The sequence below is a fragment of the Emys orbicularis genome, chromosome 1 (assembly GCF_028017835.1).
Source record: "Emys orbicularis isolate rEmyOrb1 chromosome 1, rEmyOrb1.hap1, whole genome shotgun sequence".
Taxonomy (NCBI): domain Eukaryota; kingdom Metazoa; phylum Chordata; order Testudines; family Emydidae; genus Emys; species Emys orbicularis.
The window spans coordinates 119,606,604-119,619,849 of NC_088683.1; positions in this window are offsets into that span (position 1 = coordinate 119,606,604).

Genomic DNA, 13,246 nt, shown 5'->3' on the forward strand with positions numbered 1-13,246 from the left:
CCACCTTCCTGAGTGATGCAAGTTTCCCCGACAGAAGCGCTGGTGTGGACGGTGCTATGCTGGTGGGAGATGCTCTCTCCCCAACATAGCTACTGCCGCTCGTTGGGGGTGGTTTAATTTTGACGGGAGAACTCTCCTATTGGCATAGAGCGGCTACATTGGAAATCTTATGCCAGCGTAACTGCATTGGTACAGCTGTGGCACTGCAAGGCCTCTAGCATAGACCTGGCCTTCATCATCACCATGGCCTAGCACTTTCAGTTTAAGGATGCCAAAGTGCTTATCAAACTATCATTACATTTCAGTGATGTGTGATGAGCCAAATCTGGGGTAAAACATGGCTGGCGTTTAAACAGTGCATGCATACTGCCCAACGTCTCTTCTTAAATGAAAGGAAGTTGGGGTGAGGGAGGGGTGTGTATCCATTTCAAACTCTAGGGGAATGTAGATAACTAGAATTTGTGCCTAGTGTTGCTATCTTTTGTGATTTCTAGTCTCTCAATACTTAAAGCTTTGGCTGCTGGAGACAACCTCCCCCAAATACTCTTTACCCCAAGCAGAGTGCTCCCCCTCCCCCCAAATTGGAGAAGCGTCTGACTCCATGGGGTCTGCTTGACACATGGCTGTTGCTATTGATTTTACATGGATGGCACTCATATACCATGGTGAAGGGTGGCTGCAGAAAACTCTAAGGTAGAAAACCCAGAAAGCAAAGAAAAGCCTCAAAATGTGTGATCTTTAAACAAAACAACACAAACCCTCATGATTTTTAAGCCAATCCTGTAATTTTTGGGGGCCTGACTGTTTTGAGGATCACCCAGACCACGAAGGCGTTCTGAAACTGCCTGCCCATAACCTTGAGGGTCTGTATGCTGTGCTGCTTTGGTTCCGTTCCCTGACACCAGTAGCCTGCCCACAAGCACAATGTCTCACTCTGGTTTCAACCAGCACGGTTACTCCACAGGGTGACACCAACCACCCTTCCATTCCTAGGCTCCCCAAATCCATGCTCCCTGAGTTCTTAGATGCGCATCTGGTACTTCTCTCCCTCTTGTTCGTCAGCCCCAGAGGTGTGAAACCTGGCCCGCCCCCACTTATCAGTTCACTCTAGCACACCTACTTAACACAGTTTGCACAACAGACCTGCTTGGGATGAAAATAAATGTAATACAAAAATCACAGATTCAAAGATGAAATAGTAAGGGAGAGCACACGTATACAAGTTACACAGCAAAATAAACAAAGGTGTGACCTGAGGCTTTACACTTCCATATTAGATAAAAATCCCTTTCTCCCCCCCCCCCCCCCCCAATTAACTAATGGTCCATCATAGCCTTTTCCTGGACTGCACAATCAATAGGTACTTGTTGCTTTTGTGTAAACTGGCTTGGGAGGGGTTCCTCCCAACTGTGATGTGTCGTTAAAATTGTACAGATTGAGCATAGTGTTTTTGTTTGTTTGTTTTATATATACATAGAATCAGAACTGGAAAGGACCTCAAGAGGTCATCCAGTCCCCTGCACTCATGGCAGGACTAAGTATTCTCTAGACTACACATAGATTCATAACCACAGTCCATATACCTAGTCATGATGACTTAAGACGATTACAAGCTTTCATAAAAGAACTTGATATATAGGTTTATAGTACAGTAGGAATGTCTGTAAATGGATTCTCTGTGACTTTAAGTCTTTAAACCATGATTTGAGGACTTCAGTAACTCAGCCAGAGGTTAGGGGTCTATTACAGGAGTGTGTGGAGTGGGGGTGGGTGGAGCGGGAGGTTCTGTGGCCTGCAACATGCAGGAGGTCAGACTAAATGATGGTGATGGTCCCTTCTGACCTTAAAGTCTAGGAGTCTATAATCCAGTATGCAATCAGCTGGGTTAACTGCTCATTGTCTGTTTTCCCCTTGGGGGTATCTGGACCCCGATTGTCATGCTGAGTCATGGATTTTTTTTGTCCAGTTATGGTTGGCCATGCCACTAGCCAAGTGAAAGGTGCCCTGGGACTTAAGCAGTACAGGTGCTCAAAAACTCTATAGAACTCTGCCGAAAGCTGGCACCACCAGCAGTGATCCTAAGCCAATGCACAGCATGGTACTAATTCGGACGTAGAGGGAAGAGCACCTCCTGGGGCATCAACAACATCATTTCCTGTATTACTTAGAATGAAAGAACATCTGAGCGCTGGCTTGGCCTGACCCTGCTCAGTTTTAGATCTAAAAGGTTACAGAGCAAGGGCAACTGACTGCAGCCACTCTTAACAAGGGCTTGAAAAAATCAATTCAGCGGGGTGCCTAGGAGTGTTTTTTTTTTTTTTTAAATGAAAGCTAGCCCTCATAGCTGTGAAGGTAACTTCCAAATGCAAACGGAGTACAATCCAATTAGTGCTGCCTTCCTAAAGCAGCAGTCAGAATGCTGCAGTGCTGCTGCTGCTCAAAGCTACCCTAAGATGCAGCAAAATGAAAACTGACCAGAGTCTTGACAGTCTTCGGTACTGATTTCTTCCCCATATCCATCCACACTCAGTTTCCTCTGACAGCAACATAGCTGACAAACATCAGGACATGCAGGGGTGGGGTAGCCATGTTGGGCCCAGGATATTAGAGACAAAGGTAGGTGAGGTAATATCTTTTATTGGACCGATTTTTGTTGGTGAGAGAGAGAGAGAGACAAGCTTTCCTACTTACACGGAGCTTTTTGGGTCTGGGAAACACTCAGGGTGTCACAGCTAAATACAAGATGGGACAGATTGTTTAGCATAAGTGGTTAACACATTTCAAGAGACCATTCACGGTGAAGTGGCCAGTAAACACCTCTCCAATCATAGGGGGGAAAGGAGAGAGAGGGAGAGGGAAAAAAAATCTGGGGAGGGGATTTAGTGGGTTATAGACTGTTGTAGTAAACCATAAATCTAGTGCCTCTCTTCAGTCCATGATTTTTAGTTTCAAGCAAAGTTATGAATTTAAGCTCCCAGGTTCATTGTTTGAAAGTGTGCAGGTGTCCTTTGAGGATGAGGACTGACAGGTCATATATAGAGTGTTTGCTTTGGGAAGTGTTCCTCCACAGGTGATAGGGTGTTTTTGTCATATCATTTTTCTGTGATGGTTCATTTGTTCCATGGTTTCACCCACATAGTTATTATTGGGGCATTTAGTGCCCTGGATGAGGTACACCACATATGTAGGACCCATGGAACTTGAAAGGTGTGTGTAGGGGTGTGTGTGTGTATGGTGTTGATCTTTGTAGCAGTGGAGACAGGTCTGCAGGTTTTGCATCTGTTGTTCTGGCAGGGTCTAGTGCCACTTTGAATTGGTGTGTCCTGCTCTGTGAGGAGCTGTCTTCTGATGATGAGGTTGGGAGGCTGTTTGACTGCAGAGGTGTTAACTGTTCACTTCATCTTGCCTCTCTAAGCATCAGGCCAGTTTAGCTGTTCCTTGTGAAAGTTCTGAGCAACAGCAGAGAGAGGCACTGGGGAGGGGGATTCAAATGGAGGCTCCGGAAAGGCTGGGATAGTGGAAACTGCCCCCCTGAAACAGGCAGAAAGCTGAGGGATGAGAATGCAGGCTGCTCCCCAAATCATAGCTGCCAGGAGGCCCTGGGGTGGGAGAGGCAGAACAGAGACACGGCTGCATAGAGGGGCTTCAAATTTTCCCATCCGCTTCCAGCTACGTGTTGGATAAGATGGAGCCCTGAGCAGGGTCCACGGAGCCCTGTACCCTTCTCTATTCCTCTAAGACGTTCTAACTTACATATTGGTGCCTAAAGCCCCTAGGGACTATTCCAGCAGCCAAGAAGAGCAGACCTCAGCAGTGGCCTGGCCATGCCACCTTCTCCCTGGCCATGACCCCATGCTGGGGCTGTTGGGTGCTTTGTGATACAGCCATTATGCCACCCATACACTGTCTAGGAATATTCCCTGGCTAACTTATTCTGCTGGAGAACTGTAGGGGGGCTATAGACTAATGGCATATAAAACCCCACAGGAACAGCCAGAGGGTATCCGTAACAGGATGGCTAATCCCATAAACTGGAAAGCCTGGGGCTAAGCCTGCCCTGATTACAGGATGAGCCACACCTGGGTTGAATCAGGTGCTCCCAGGATAAAAAGAGCAGGAAGGTGTGGTGGTAGTGGTAAACATAGGAAACTGTAGTTGCTGCAGGGGGTAAGAAGGTGTCTGCAGGGCCCTGAGTCAGCAGGGGGGAAAAAGCTGAAGAAGCATGAGAAAGCTCTGGCAGGGAAGCCTGGGAGAGGCCCTGTGAAAGCTGGAGAGAGACTAAAAGCCAGCTGGGATGAAGATTGTGTAAGTTTGTGGTATTCTGGGCTAAATCAGGAGAGAAATACTGAACTGCTTGTGTCCTAGAGGGCCAGTATGCATTGGAGGACTACATAAGTGGGACCCTATATGGTGGCTGTCTGAACCACCTTTAACTGTGAGGCTTTTAAAGGACTGAGGAGGGGGAAACAGGCAGCGTGCTACAGAGTGACCTCTGGCCCAAAGGCGTGCTTAGGAGGTAGCCACTATGTTCTAGTATCTCAAAAGAGAGTGCACTGCTCTAAGACAGCCTGCAGGTCACTGAGGGTATGTCTATTCTGCAATTGCAATGTTGAGTCTCAAAGCCTTGGCCAATTGACTTGGGCTTATGGCGCTAACAATAGCAGCATAGACATTCCCACTCAGGCTGGATCCCAGGCTCTGAGAGTGGGAATGTCTATGCTGCTATTTTTAGCCCTTCAGCCCTGCAAGCCTGAGTCAGTTGCCCTGGGCTCTGCGACTCAGTGCTGTAGTTGTTTGTTGTTGCAGTATAGACATTGCCACAGTGACCTGTGCCTTACAGCATATTTACATGGGAATGGTGGAAGTCTCCTGGCCTGTCCCAGATGGAAATAGGCACTGGATGCTGCAGCTGCTCAGTCAGAATAAAAAGAGCCACAGTAGATCCAAGCCACTCCCTGGCATGTGCTTAGTGATAACAAAGATGCTATTATCCCCCTCCCCACGACTCACTAGACTCACTCACTTTCCCCAGAGCCATCCTGCCCATCACTTCAGCTGAGCTTGAGCTATTTATTTCCCCACCTCTCTGGCACGAGGAGAAAACAAACTGGTGTCCGGAGGATCAGATGCCACTTCTCGGGAAGCAGCATGAGCCCTAGTGAGTGCAAACCTCTAGGTTTAAATTGTTCTGTGGGGTACCAATCACACTGCCTGGCAGCGCTTCGTGCTACCTTAGAAATCCCCTCCAGTCACAGGAGCAAGCAGAACAGCAGGGAAATGACTTAATCATGTTTGTTACGGTAGTGCCTAAAGACCAGCCAAGCATGGGGCTCCATTGTGCTAGGGGCTGTGCAGATACAGAGTAGCACACACGCCCTGCCTGGAAGAGTTTACAATCTAAATAGACAATGCTGAGATTCCTACTCCTATTCGAGCTACAATGGATGTGCTTTTGTGTTAATAAAATAAAGGCTATTAATTTAAAATGGTGGTTCTCAAACTGTGGGTTGGGACCCCAACTGAGTTGCGAGCCCTTTTTAATAGGGTTGCAAGGGTTGGTGTTAGACTTGCTGAGGCCCGGGCCCGGGGCTGAAGCCTGAGCCCTGCTGCTTGGGGCCAAAACTGAAGCCCGAGGGCTCAGGTTACAGGCCCCCTGCATGGGGCTGAAGCCTTTTGGCTTTGGTCCCTCTGCCCAGGGGACAGGGCTTGGGTTTTGGCTTTACCCCTACATGGCGGCAGGTCTCTGGCTTTGGTCCCCTTCTGGGGTCGTGTAGCAATTTTTGTTGTCAGAAGGGGGTTGTGGTGCAATGAAGTTTGAGAACCCCTGATTTCCATCCTCTGCCGCTGCTGGACAACCTTATTGAACAGCCTTGTATTTATATGCATGAGATATCACTGTGTAAAATGGAAAGCAGTTAAACAAAAAAGCATGCTTGCCTGACAGATGTTTGTCATGCTCCAACAGCTTTTATGGTGCCCCTTAAGCAGCACTGTAGTTAAGGTTCAGATGCCACTGCTATTCTAATTTGTGGTTCTCTCTGCCCCACTGCGTGCTCTTCAGGTTGCAGCATCCGTGCTGAGGGGAGGAGTGGGTAAGCTATGTGGAAGATATAGCACATAATCTCTAAAAATACTGTGACCACTGTTACCGGAACTGATACTGTGGTTCAGTATTTGGTTCTGGAACTTTGCAACCACATATTGCCTTGCAGAAATGCAACTGAACAACAGGTGGAGCAAAAGCATTACGATTAGTTCACTCAGCAAACTAAAGGCATAATTTTACACTCTTCTGTGTATGTTGGAAGAGGAAGTTATGTTCCAGTCCCCTCTGCCCCAAAGGAACTGTTTGTGTTCTGGTAGGTAACAGTGCTCTGTAATGTCACAAGTCACATGAAGGTGATTTAGATTCTGAGGTTGAATAAATGGATTTGTAAGAAAGACCTAAATAATTACCACACAGCATGTAGCCTCTTTCCAAATGTACCACCAACTTCACAAGTCAAAACCGGATAAATATTACAGGAGCAATATCTTTGTACCATTTCCTGGAAGGCTGGATGGTTTGAAATTAAGTTTATCCAGGGTCAACAGTCAAGGCAGGGTCCCATACCTGCTTTTATCTGTGTGTGAGTGGGTGGAATGAAATAAAACTGCAGGTGTTAATTAAATTAAATTAATGGAGATATCCCATCTCCTAGAACTGGAAGGGACCTTGAAAGGTCATTGAGTCCAGCCCCCTGCCTTCACTAGCAGGACCAAGTACTGATTTTGCCCCAGATCCCTAAGTGGCCCCCTCAAGGATTGAACTCACAACCCTTTCAGGCAGTGGTATAAGGGAGGGATTGAGGTCTAGTGGTTTGAGAGAAGCCTGGGAGTCAGGCTGTATAACACTAACAGGATTTGGGGGGTGGGCCATGTACTCCTGTACCAGATACAGCTATTGAGCTTGCTTGTGTACACCAGATGTCATAAGATCCTTTAATTCTCTAGCTGCAGGTGTGGCTGACATTTGTTTAAATAAGATTTTTACACACAGTGCCACCTAGTGGCTGACCAGTATATCACAGTTTAGCATTCCATTACTGGGGGTGGGAGGTGGGATTGTTTAAGCTAGAGCTGGGGAACAGGTGCTGAGAAGCATTCGGGTTAGAAGAAGACATATGTCAATGATACCCAACTAACTCTGCTTGTTGTAGGAAAGGATGGGACAAAATACTTGTTGCACTGGAGGAGGGACTGCACAGATAGAGGGGTGTGTATAACTGATGTTTGGGTACCTATCCAGAGACATTTTGGGCCTAGCTTTCAGAGACACTAAGCACCTACAGCTCCAACTGAAGTCAGTGGGAGCTGCAGGTACTCAGCACCTCTGAAAATTAGGTCCAATACATCTCAGGTTGGGCACTTCAAAAATGAGGCACCATCTAATGTGTGTGTGTGTGTGTGTGTGTGTGTGTGTGGTGTTTTTTGTATTTTGGCTTCTGGGGACTTGTCCAAGGTGTGTGTGAGCCTCTAGCAGATGTTGGTGGAAACAGAACTAAGGAAATCTGATTCCCACTCCTCTGCTGTAAATGCAAAACAATATTGTCTCTGATTAAATATACCCATCTGAAATGTTCTGCTTATTAGTGTGGTGTGAAACTCGTGAGTTTCAGTTCCTAGGGTTTTCAGTAAACTTCTTGATGAGTTTCAGTGCATGTGCATGAGAGGAACACTTTTCAGGTGTATGCAAGAAGAGAAATTCCAGCTGTAGTGAAATGTATTAGTCTGCTGTTGGTTAGAATAACCGTTAACACTGAACTTATGTCAGAAAACTACAAAGACACAAACTCTGTCTTATGGAGACTGTGACACTAGACCAAAGCCTTAGGAGAATCTTTCACATGGAGACTTGCCACTTCCTTCTGATGCTGGAAATTTCATATCCAGTGATTCCTATGTCACATGATTAGCTCTGGCTCAAATGATTTCACCACCTGGAAGCCAGGAATGTTCTCCATCTTCCATGAAGCTATAAATCCATCCCACAGGCAACTGGTACAGAGGCTGCTTAAGATCTAAGAGAGAGACAAAGTAAATATCAATGACAAACCAGGCACATACACAGATTTAGTAACAACAATATAATATAAGGTCACGGGTTTGCTGTTTTACCTTCTATGACTTAAGAGCAGGCCACACTGATCAAGGAAAGTGGATTTTGTGTTGCCAATCCCTCCCTGCATTTCATCTTGAGATTATCAAAATGGCCAATTGATATCAGATTTGGCCTAATATGGTGCTAATGACATTGGCTTGTACAGGGGATGAGTTATAGCTGTCTCTAATGCAGTATACAATGTCAAAATCTGAGGCATTTAAACACCAGAGTGAGTAACATGATAAATACCAAAATAGATAGATAATATAGTCTATGACTTCATACTGGGTAAAATTCCAGCTTTCACTCTGAATTTTCTTGTTCATGCCACTGAGTTTGATTGTATTGAATTTCTTATACCAAAGCTCTCTGCTTAAAGTGCAACTTAAGTTACAAGTGCAGCACTTCTGTTTTGTTGGTTTTTCTTAGCTTGTTGGAGTTCTGTGCTGATCAACTAAAATAATAAGGAACAGGTGCTGATGGCAAAGTTTGCATTTTTGGCTGAAAAGAACATACAAATTATACATACTTGCATTCTAAATGGGCATTGTTTCTGTTTAATATACTATACTATGTTCTGCGGAACTGAAATTTCATGCAAATCAGTCAGGCAAGTTTCTCTCTCCATAAACAAATGTCAGAATCAATAATTCTGACGGGTTTGACCCTCAAATTACTAAGAAAGGAAATGCTTTTTTAAAAAAATTAGGGATTTCCCACAATGAATTAGCTGGAATGTATGCTTTATTGAAATGCTCTCCTAGGACATAGTTTTCTGTGACTTCTTTATAGATCTTCAAAGCTGCTCTGTATACAGCAGCTCTTCTGGCACGAATGGCCAGATTTTTCAAAGGAACTCACCAATGAGAGGAAGGATGCTGTAGTGGTTAGGATGCTTGCTTGGGAGATGTGGGTTTAATTTCCTGCTCCATCACTCATGTCCTATGTGACCCTGGGCAAATGACAAAGGGGATTTAAGCAACCTGCCACCTACTGGAATTAACAATCTTGAGTTAGGTGCCCAGGCTCCCTATACAATGGATGGGGAGAGTTAAATGCCTACAAAAGGATTTACAGACGCCCGTACATTGATGCTGGGAGCTATCTAAACTAGCCAATAGGAAATGCTGGAGAGGGGTGTGGCCAAAGCCCTGTCCCTCAAATGGAGTTAGGCACTAGCTGGAGGAAAACACCTCTCCCCACTCAGCAGTCACAGCTGTGAACCCTCTGCTGGAGTTAGGTGCTTAAGTGTGTCCATCCCATACAACCCTTAACCCAGAAGTTAGAGCACTCACCCAGGATATGGGAGACCTGGGTTCAAATCCTCATGCTGCCTGCTATAGAGCAGGGAGTAGAAGTTGGGTCTCTTCACCTCCCAGAAGAGTGCCCTACCCATTGTGATGGGGTATTCTGGAGTAATGCTCATGCAATCTCTCATGTTGGAGCTGTTTCATTGAATATTTAAGTATTTATACACATCGGGCCAGCCAGAAAGAGTTAGACTGACACTGTAGCCCTGTGGCTCATATTTTATCAGAGCTAGCAGCGAGCAGCGGTCGGCAAACAGGGCGGCTAACAGGGGAGTTTAAGTGGGAGTGAGTCTCATTGGAGGAGAAGGTATCTGTACTTGCGTCTGTCTTTGTAGTGCTTGTATGTGTAGAGGCCTGTAGGGGCAGTGTGCTGAGCCCCGAGCCCTGATTAGGGGGCGGAGCTTGGCTGATTAGGGGACCTATAAAAGAGGCCTCCCAGCCAAGCAGCGAGCAGCGGTCGGCAAACAGGGCGGCTAACAGGGGAGTTTAAGTGGGAGTGAGTCTCATTGGAGGAGAAGGTATCTGTACTTGCGTCTGTCTTTGTAGTGCTTGTATGTGTAGAGGCCTGTAGGGGCAGTGTGCTGAGCCCCGAGCCCTGATTAGGGGGCGGAGCTTGGCTGATTAGGGGACCTATAAAAGAGGCCTCCCAGCCAAGCAGCGAGCAGCGGTCGGCAAACAGGGCGGCTAACAGGGGAGTTTAAGTGGGAGTTTACAGGGGGAGGTGGAAGGGGAGGCAGGAGGGCGCAGAGGTCGGTGTGCTTTGTTCCCTCAGAGGCTGCAGGCAGAGACCATGGCAGCCATGAGCCAGGCAGCAGGGGACACAATGCAGATGAAAGCATGTAGCAGCTGCGGTATGTATATAGTCCTAGCAGGTGCACCTGATCAGAGGTATGTCTGTATGAAATGCCGCCTACTTGCCCTGTTAGAGGAAAAGGTTCGGGGGTTGGAGATGGAGGTAGAGACCCTGGTAGAGTTTAGAAGGGGGTTTGAGCAGCTAATGGAGCAAAGGGAAGGGGTGACTGAAGGGGAATGCTCGGCGGTGCAGGTGGAAGTGGGGGCTATGGTCTGTGAGGGGGGAATGTCAGGGGGAGAACAAGAGCAGTGGAAGTATGTGACTGTGAGAAGCAGGCCAAGGAAAAGGAGGGCTAGTGAGGGGGAAATAGAACTCAGGAACAGGTTTGGGTGTTTGGCTAACGAGGAGGGGACGCAGCAGGTGGTAATTGATGGTGGGAGGCAGAGGAAGAAAAGAAGGGCAGCTAGTCCAATAGACAGGGGGGAGGAGTTGATGGAAGCAGCATCAATACTCAGCCCTGGGAGGATACAGAATGGCAATAGGGGGACTATAAGGGAAAATAGAGACAGACAGGAGTTACGGCCACAGGGAACAGGGGATAGATTGGTAGATTGCGCTGCCCCCAGGCAAAGGCAGGTTTATGTGATTGGGGACTCCTTACTGAGGAGGTTAGACAGGCCTGTGACCAGGGCAGACCCAGAGAACAGAAGGGTGTGCTGTCTGCCGGGCGCTAAGATACGGGATGTGGACCTGCGGTTGAAAAGGATCCTAAAAGGAGCAGGTAAGAACCCCTTGATCGTCCTTCACGTAGGAACGAATGACACGGCTAGGTTCTCGCTAGAGAGAATCAAGGGAGATTATGCCAGGCTGGGGAAGACGCTTAAGGAAGTCGAGGCTCAGATTATCTTCAGTGGGATTCTGCCTGTTCCTAGAGAAGGACAGCAAAGGGCAGACAGGATTGTGAGGATCAATAGCTGGCTAAGGGAGTGGTGCTATAAGGAGGGCTTTGGGATGTATGGCCACTGGGAGGCTTTCGGGGACAGACAGCTGTTCTCGCGGGATGGACTTCACCTGAGTAGGGAAGGAAATAGACTTCTGGGGGGGAGGCTGGCTCATCTCATCAAAAGGGCTTTAAACTAGGAACTTGGGGGAGACGGTTGGGAGATGTCCAGTTGATCTCCACGCCAGATTCCAACACTGAAAAAAAGGGCAAAGAGATAAGCGCAGATATAGGTAGGGGTAGGGAATTGGACATGAGAAGGAGGGGGCGGATGGACACTACGGGGTCCGTACCAAAGTGCATAACTAATGGGAGAAAGGATAGACAGCATACGGTAAGATGTTTATACACAAATGCGAGAAGCCTAGGTAACAAAATGGAGGAATTGGAGCTCCTGGTCCAAGAAATGAAACCTGATATCGTAGGAATAACCGAAACGTGGTGGAATGGTAGTCATGACTGGAGTACAGGTATGGAAGGGTATGTGCTGTTTAGGAATGACCGGAAAAAAGGTAAAGGTGGGGGTGTGGCATTGTATGTCAATAATGAGCTAAAATGTAAAGAAATAATAAATGATGCAATGGATAAGATGGAGTCTGTCTGGGCAATAATTACACTGGGTAAAAGAACTACTAAAGCCTCCCCTGAGATACTGCTTGGGGTGTGCTATAGACCGCCGGGATCTAGCCTGGATGCGGACAGAGAACTATTTAATGTTTTTAAGGAAGTAAAAACTAATAAGAGCTGTGTGATCATGGGGGACTTTAACTTCCCAGACATAGATTGGGGAACAAATGCTAGTAACAATAATAGGGCTCAGATGTTCCTAGACGTGCTAGCAGATGAATTCCTTCATCAAGTAGTAGCTGAACCGACGAGGGGGGATGCCATTTTAGATTTGGTGCTGGTGAGTAGTGAGGACCTCGTTGAGGAAATGGTTGTAGGGGACAACCTTGGCTCGAGTGACCATGAGCTAATTCGATTTAAACTAAATGGAAGGATTAACAGAAATAAAACTGTGACTAAGGTTTACGATTTCAAAAAGGCCAACTTTAATAAATTAAGGCAACTACTTAGGGAAGTGGATTGGGCTAACATACTTAGAGAGCTAAAGGCAGATGAGGCCTGGGATTATTTCAAGCTGAAGTTGCACGAGCTGTCCGAGGCCTGTATCCCGAGAAAGGGGAAACGGTTAGTGGGCAGGAGAATTAGACCTAGCTGGATGAGCGGGCGTCTCAAAGGGGCGATTAAGAAAAAACAGAAAGCGTACAAAGAATGGAAGAGGGGAGAGATTGGCAAGGAAACCTACCTTATTGAGGTCAGAGCATGTAGGGATGCGGTGAGAAAGGCCAAAAGCCGTGTAGAGTTGGACCTCGCGAGGGGAATTAAATCCAATAGTAAGAGGTTTTATAGCCATATAAATAGGAAGAAAACAAAGAAAGAGGAAGTGGGGCCGCTGAAGCATGCAGATGGAGTGGAGATTAAGGATAATCTAGGCATGGCACAATATCTAAATGAATATTTTGCGTCGGTCTTTAATAAGGCTAATGAAGGGTTTAGGAATAGAGGGAGCGGGACAGAGGGGAATAAAGGAGGGGCGATTGACATTACAGTATCAGAGGTAGAAGCCAAACTTGACCAGCTAAATGGGACTAAATCGGGCGGACCGGATGATCTTCATCCTAGAATATTGAAGGAGCTGGCGCGAGAAATTGCAAGCCCCTTGGCGATAATTTTTAATAAATCTGTAAACTCGGGGGTGGTAGCGATGGACTGGAAAAAAGCTAATGTGGTTCCTATTTTCAAGAAAGGGAAAAAAAGTGACCCAGGTAACTACAGGCCTGTTAGTTTAACTTCTGTAGTATGCAAGGTCTTGGAAAAAATTTTGAAGGAAAAAGTAGTTAAGGACCTTGAGGTGAATGGCAGTTGGGACAAATTACAACATGGGTTTACGAAAGGAAGATCGTGCCAAACCAACTTGATCTCCTTCTTTGAGAAAG